Here is a 6786-nt window from a genome sequence, read left to right on the forward strand (position 1 = left end):
TGGCCCAAAGTCTCCATGGTGAGAGAAAAACACAACTGCATGACCATCAGCCAAGATGTGCACTCAGAACAAATGAGACCTCCCAAGCTGGAGTAAGAGCCTGTTCATTTTGGTGGAGTATATGGATCTTTATCATTCACTTAAAATAGGTAGTTTCTATAACAACGGCCCCAACTTAAATAGATGCATGCTCCTCTCTTTGTTGCAGAGGAAAACAATGTTTCAAAGACTCTGTTCTGCTTTGTTAATCACTTTCAAGTCTGAAAAAGATGTTCTGACTCATAACTTCATAGGGGACTGAGCCTGTCTGACTGTCGTCTCCATGAGCTCTGAATTTACTATTTTAGGACAGAACCCAGCCACCTCTGGAGACCAGAAACTCGTTTCCCTCTGGGCAGCAGTGCAGTTAAATGCATTTGAAATCTTGGTTCTGGGCTGAGAGAGTTAAAAATCTAAGATGCTTGGAATATGGATGACCATCCGTGAACCTTTCAACAGGGCAGTGGGAGAGAAGATTCAGGATGAAATGTAAGCATCTTGCAGGGTTACTGCAGCATTTCTTAAGTCCAGATGAAAGACCATGTCCATCAGAATCACTGGGAGGACTTGATTCAAAAAACGAAACAAAAAACAAACAAACAACAACAGCAACAACAAATCCCCTCTTGGACCCTGACTCAATCTTTCCAAATCAAACTGTCAGAATGGGACCAGGAATCTGGACTTTGAAAACACACTCTCCAGGTGATTCTGTTGTATACAAATTTGAGGACCAATGAGTTACTCATTCTTTTGCCTCATTGCTATCAACTCCGTATATGGAAACAGTGTTTACATGGTGGTGGAGAACAATTCAGGGAGGGATATGATCACACAGAGGGATTTGTTTTCTGGTAGGTTTGGCAATGGAGGGATGTGGTGGTGATATCATTAGAGTATATGATTTTGCATATGTAAACTGAAGGTCTTTCAAAATTTACTCAGTAAGCATTTTTCAAGCACTTACCACGTTACAGGCAAGGTACTGGGCTCTGTGGGTATACAAAGAGGTATACAAAGAATCTCTAAATTGCAAGGAGTTCACAGGCTGATCATTTTTTCCCATTTCACAGATGGCAAGACTATGGTTTAAATATCTTAAGTAGCTTATAAAGGTGGAGAACTGGTAAGTTCAGAACTGAACTCCTGAGTCCTATTCCCATGCTCTTTTGAGAAACCTGTCTTTTTCCATAATGAGGACCTTTAAAAAATAAAGCTGACCTGGAATATGCTAAGAGTGACAGGATACAGACGCGAGTGGTGAGAGTATGAGGTCAGGGGATAATGCTGCAGAATGGGCCCCGTGTGCTGACCCCCACACGCTTTCACTTTTAAAAAGCAATTTACCTGCATCCCTGTCTGCCTTAAGTGGACAGCTATGTTACATTCCTCAGCAAACTACCTGTTATTTGCAGGAGAAACGCAGGCCCAAAATAATTCCTTTAAGCGGAACACAAGGTACCCTAAAGGGGGACTTGTGTGACCCTTTCACAGATGGAATCCTGGGACTCAGGGAGCTAAGGATAATTTCCCCTACCATAAAATTTGTAAGAACAGATTCCAATTAGTATCGGTCAGCGTGGGTCAAAGTGACCTAGAATGATGGCATTGGAGGCTTGAAAGTCTGATGTCATCCTGCTATCAGTCAAAAGTCCAGAGGTGGACCTCAGCTGGAATCTCTGGAAACTTCCCTGGGACCCCCAATAAAACTCTCTCTTTGAGAGTGTCCCCTTTCCCCCTGTCCTATCCCGTCTAATAAACTCATGCTGGTTACTCTGAGCAACATGCCTGAAATCTTTCTGTCTTGGTTGCAAAAATCAGGATTTGAAGGGGGATTGACTTCAAACTGCTCCCAGCCCTGTCACAAAAGCATGAAGAATACACTCCTGTATCTTTTCCACTGTTTTTATGTTGTAGCCATTTCTTTAGAGGAGGAAATACTATTGTCCTTTGGAAATGATTCTGACAATACACATCCCTCACTATGATCATGCTCAAACCTTGAGATTTTCTTGAATGAAAAAAGTCTTTACAATGAGGTTCTTTGGAAGCTTTCATGTTGGCTCTCTCTAAAGGAGGTCACAGAAGCTGCATGCAATGGTACACACCTGCAGTCCCTGCTACTTGGGAGGCCGAGGTGGGACACTTGCTTGAGTCCATGAGTTTGATACCAGCTAGGATAACATAGTGAGACCATGTTAAAAAACAAAACAACAGCACCCCCCACCAACAACGTGCGCGCGCGCGCACACACACACACACACACACACACACCAGTAGATAACAGTGTCAAATACTGCAGCTATATTCAATAAGAGGAAATTGGAGAAAAGCCACTGAGCGAGTGAGGAGGCCATTAGTAACCTTGGGATGAACAGTGGTGTGGAGTGAGGAGGCCATTAGTAACCCAGTGATGTGGACAAAGGTCAGAAAGCAGGAGAATAAAACTGGTGTGATGGCACATGCCTGTAATTCCAACCACTTGGGAGGCTGAGGCAGGAGGATTGCAAGTTCAAGTCCAGCTTCATCAACTTAGTGAGGCCTTAGGCAACTTAGTGACACCCTGTCTCAAAATCAAAAATAAAAAGGACCGGGGATGTGACTCAATGGTAAAGCATCCCTGGGTTCAATCCACAGGGCACGCACACACACACACACACACACACACACACACACACACAGACTTAGGGCTAGAAAGCCCCCCCCCCCATTAATTTAACTCACAATTCTCTGGATTGGATAAGTAGGCTCATGCATGTGTCTATGGCCAGCTGTTTCTGGGGTTTGGCTAACTTCTGGCTGAGCCAATAGAGTGACCATGCCGTTTGTCTCGTTAGCCATCAGGCTAGCCTGGGCTTGTTTGTGTTTAGATGGTGACCAGGTGGGGTTAAAGAAAGAGTGCAAAGTCTCCTCAGATATAGGCTCAAAACTGGCACGACATCACTGTTATTGCATTGTATTGGTCAAAGCAAGTCATGAAACAGGTATCTGGGTCATGCTTGGGCCATAATGTTTGCTGCTCTACCACTGGTGGCTTATTTTAAAAGTGGCATTTTTCCTCCTTCCTTGTCTCCCTCTGCACCTTCTTAACCACAGGGGGATGGGTGAAGCAAGACTAATATTCTTGCTTTCCTAGGCCCAGTCTCTGTTCTTTGGCTCACTGACCACAGGAATGAAGAAATTCAGACTTCATGGACGGCACCAGAGTTTAAGAAAGGGCTCTCTCTCAAGGCTAAGCATGAATATGACTCCTGATAGGGCACACCTGGAGTCTAGCCTTTACATTCCCTCTTAAAAGCCCTCTGCTACCCCTAGCAGTTAGAATCGCAGCCTCTGGGATACGAGTCCACTGTGTATTCTCCTTTGCTAGCAAAGCAATAAAGCCTCCTTCTCCTCCTCCTCCTCCTTCTTATCGAAACCTTGTTCTTGTTTTAGATCAGTATCAGAGTAGAGACAGAGCTTTCTTCATTCAAAACCAGGTCAAACTCAAGAGGCTTAGAAACAGATTTTGATGGGAAGAAGTCAAAATCATATTGCAAACAGGTGTGAATCAAGGGGGGCATAATTGGGGTCACTTTTGCAAACAATCTGCCAATTGTCTTGATTCTATGAGCAGGCAGAGTCCAACAAAGTGGAAGGTAAGTTATACTTTATAGTTTGTTTGGAAAACCAACTCCTCCTCCCCAGGGGCCATGTCTGTCCAGACACCTGCTGAATGAATTGGTGGCAGCACAGTGATTACTTTCCTGCAGCTTGGTCTCAGACCTGGAGAGCAGGCTTCTTGGCCCTGATTACCTTGAGCATGCTCTGTAGTCCTTCATATTTGAAATGCTTTTGGTAATTGCTTGCTACCCAAGGGAACCGTTTCTGGGAAGAATGTATAACACTAACAGAAAGGAACAATACAAAGGAGGCAATCAAGCCCGGTGACTTCTGGGAATGTCCAACACAAAAATGTCAACTCAACACTACTCCCTGATCTCCTGCTCGGGAGATGACCAACAGTCCCCCACAACTGAGGTAATTAAGCAGTCAACTCCCTAGGCGATTACCTTGGCAAACCTTAATTTGCAAGGAATGTTGGCTCTCTCCTTCACTGTCACTTTGCAGTGTGCCTTTAGGATTTCTCATCCATACACAAAGCAGATGATGACCCCAGTGTACTCAGGGATCCCCTTCCATGGGGTGACCCTGGAATATCCAGCATGCTGCGTCCTTCTCCTACGGCATGCAGCCACCATTAACATTCCCCCTGTGCCTTTTTGAGAATTGCAAACTAATTACAGAATGCATAATTAATGCTTCATCTTTCAAATGCTGGAGAGGAAAAAAAAATGCATTCCTCCCTTTGAACTTGATTTTTACTATTGGTGATAGCAACATGATTCACTCAGAAATGGGAGGAGTGTGTTTTGAAGCATACTGTTCTCTTTGTCAAGCAAAATAAAAGGTTGGAAGCTTGGGGCAAGTTTAATCCCCTCCCCATAGAAGTAGAGTGGATGGAAGCTTCTTTCTTCTTGTTATTTCTCATTGGATTATTGGAATATGCCCTCTGCACACTGGCTGAGGGCAAGGTAGTGGTTCTAAGAAGCATTAAGACCACAATGAGTAATGTTCATGTAACATTTTATGTTTGGCCACCATTATCTCATTTCCTACTCATGGCCAGCCAGTATGGCTGGCATTTTGAAAATCCCCATCCTACTATTAGGAATTCTGAAGCTCAAGGAGTTGGTATGATTCAGAGCTAAAGGATGAGTGAGGTCTTTGGCCAGGGTTAGTAGGATTCTAGAACTCTATGCACTTCTTCCTACAGCATTGTGGAAGAGGGGGGTTAGCTGCATAAGTTCTGCTTGGGGCATGGCTTGGGATACCTCATTTCATCCCCAGAATTCTCCTGTGGTTGATACATTTTAGTGCTTCCCGTGTGATATTTGGTGGTTACTATTGTTCTACAGACAAAGATAGAATTACAGCAGCACAAGACGGACAGACCATCTCATCCGTTAAAGGATGTGAATGTAACATTGTCTGAATGGTGGGATTCGATCCCAGGGTCAGACTTGTTGCAAGGTGGTTTCCCCCTAAAATAACGTGGAAAGTACAGAGCAAGCCTCTATGTGTGGACGTGGGGCTACTTCAAAGTGTCATGGGTATCAGCGCTGTGAGTATCTGCTCTACGCAGTTCTCCTGGTTTATTCTTTTCTCTTTTTTCATGTCCTCTAGGTTTGACAGTTATTGCATATCAAATCCCAAACCAGAAAGTGTGTATGAATCTAATATATGAATCAGCTGAAATTCCTCCTTTCTTGATTCTGGAAAATGAGATCTAGGAGATTTTTCTTGGACTTTACAGAAAGTACTGATGATCTCTTCTAAATACTCCACCCCTATCCCACCATTCATCCATCCAACTGATGGCACTTGTATTTCTTTGCCTGAGGGCTTTCTCTGGCTGCTAGAGTTCTCTTTCCCACCTATGAGCAAGCCAGAGGTGCTAGAGAGTTAACATCTCCTGAGTGTGGTCCTCACCCATGGCTATGGGAGCTGGTGGATGTGGGAGCTCCCTCATCCCATAACTGGCAGGATAACTTTGAGGCTGAGCTCCAGTCGCCTGCATGTGACAGCTGCTTGTTGATGCACCCCGTAGGCAGGCGATCTTTATTTCCCCTTCCTCCCCGTTCCCCACTGGTGTTTTCTTCACCTCCAAAATAACTACTTAAATGTTATGTATTTATTTATTATTTGTTCTGTTTAGATATACATGACTACTTACATTTGATTCTGCTTGTTGCAGATTCAGGGTTTGCATCTGAGAAAATTCAAATGAAGAAACCTTTATGCTCAAGACTTGGGGGACTTCTCTCTGCCAAACTAACAAGTGTGGAGGCCAAGGTTTTCCACATGAGTGTTCCAAACTCGCTCTGGTCAAAGAAGACTGGAAAATACTGCATACCGTGTCTCTCATCTCTCGTACATGTTGGCATAGAAAAGTATTTAAGAAGTTCATCAATAAAGATATTAACTCACCTTTGTGCCCTTTAGGATTTCCTAAACTTTTTGGGAAAAGAACTCATTTTTCCCTTTCATAGCAGCTATTATATTACAGTACAATGCAAGGGGAAACATTTGTCTAGATGGACTTATATACTCAGGGGAGAGGAAATGAGGACAGACTTCTGACACCAGGAATTTCTTCTGTGCTGTGACAGATATTTTTTTTTTGGAAATAATATTAAGCCAAATCTTTTAGATGTTGACTTCTTCCAATATGGCACTATAATCTCCTCTTCCTCCTCTTTTCTGCCTTCTCCTTCTCTACCACCTCCTCTTTCTCTTTTTTTTCCTCCTTCTCTCTTTATATAGCTACTTATTTATGGAGTCATTCATTTATCTATTTTCTTATTGACTCATTAAGTTATTATTTGAGTAATTGTCATATGGAAGGCACAGTGCTAGTTACTATCTCCTAGAGATAAAGTATGTAAGTGGATTTAAAATTTGCACCTTTTCAGAGAGTAAAACCATTTTGATATACTTCGGGTCTTCTTGTTGTTCTCTTTCCACATTTTGGGGATTTTAAAAGTAAAAAGTCATTTCATGGACTATAAATTTTAGAGAAAATACTTCTTTTAAAATTAATTCTGTACAAAATATGTTCTTTGATTACAATGGAATTAAATTAGAAATCAATAACAACTGTCAGAATCTCAGTTCACCTCTCTGTATAAATCAATAGGCTTTTTC

This window comes from Sciurus carolinensis, chromosome 9 (assembly GCF_902686445.1).
Source record: "Sciurus carolinensis chromosome 9, mSciCar1.2, whole genome shotgun sequence".
In the NCBI taxonomy this organism is placed as follows: domain Eukaryota; kingdom Metazoa; phylum Chordata; class Mammalia; order Rodentia; family Sciuridae; genus Sciurus; species Sciurus carolinensis.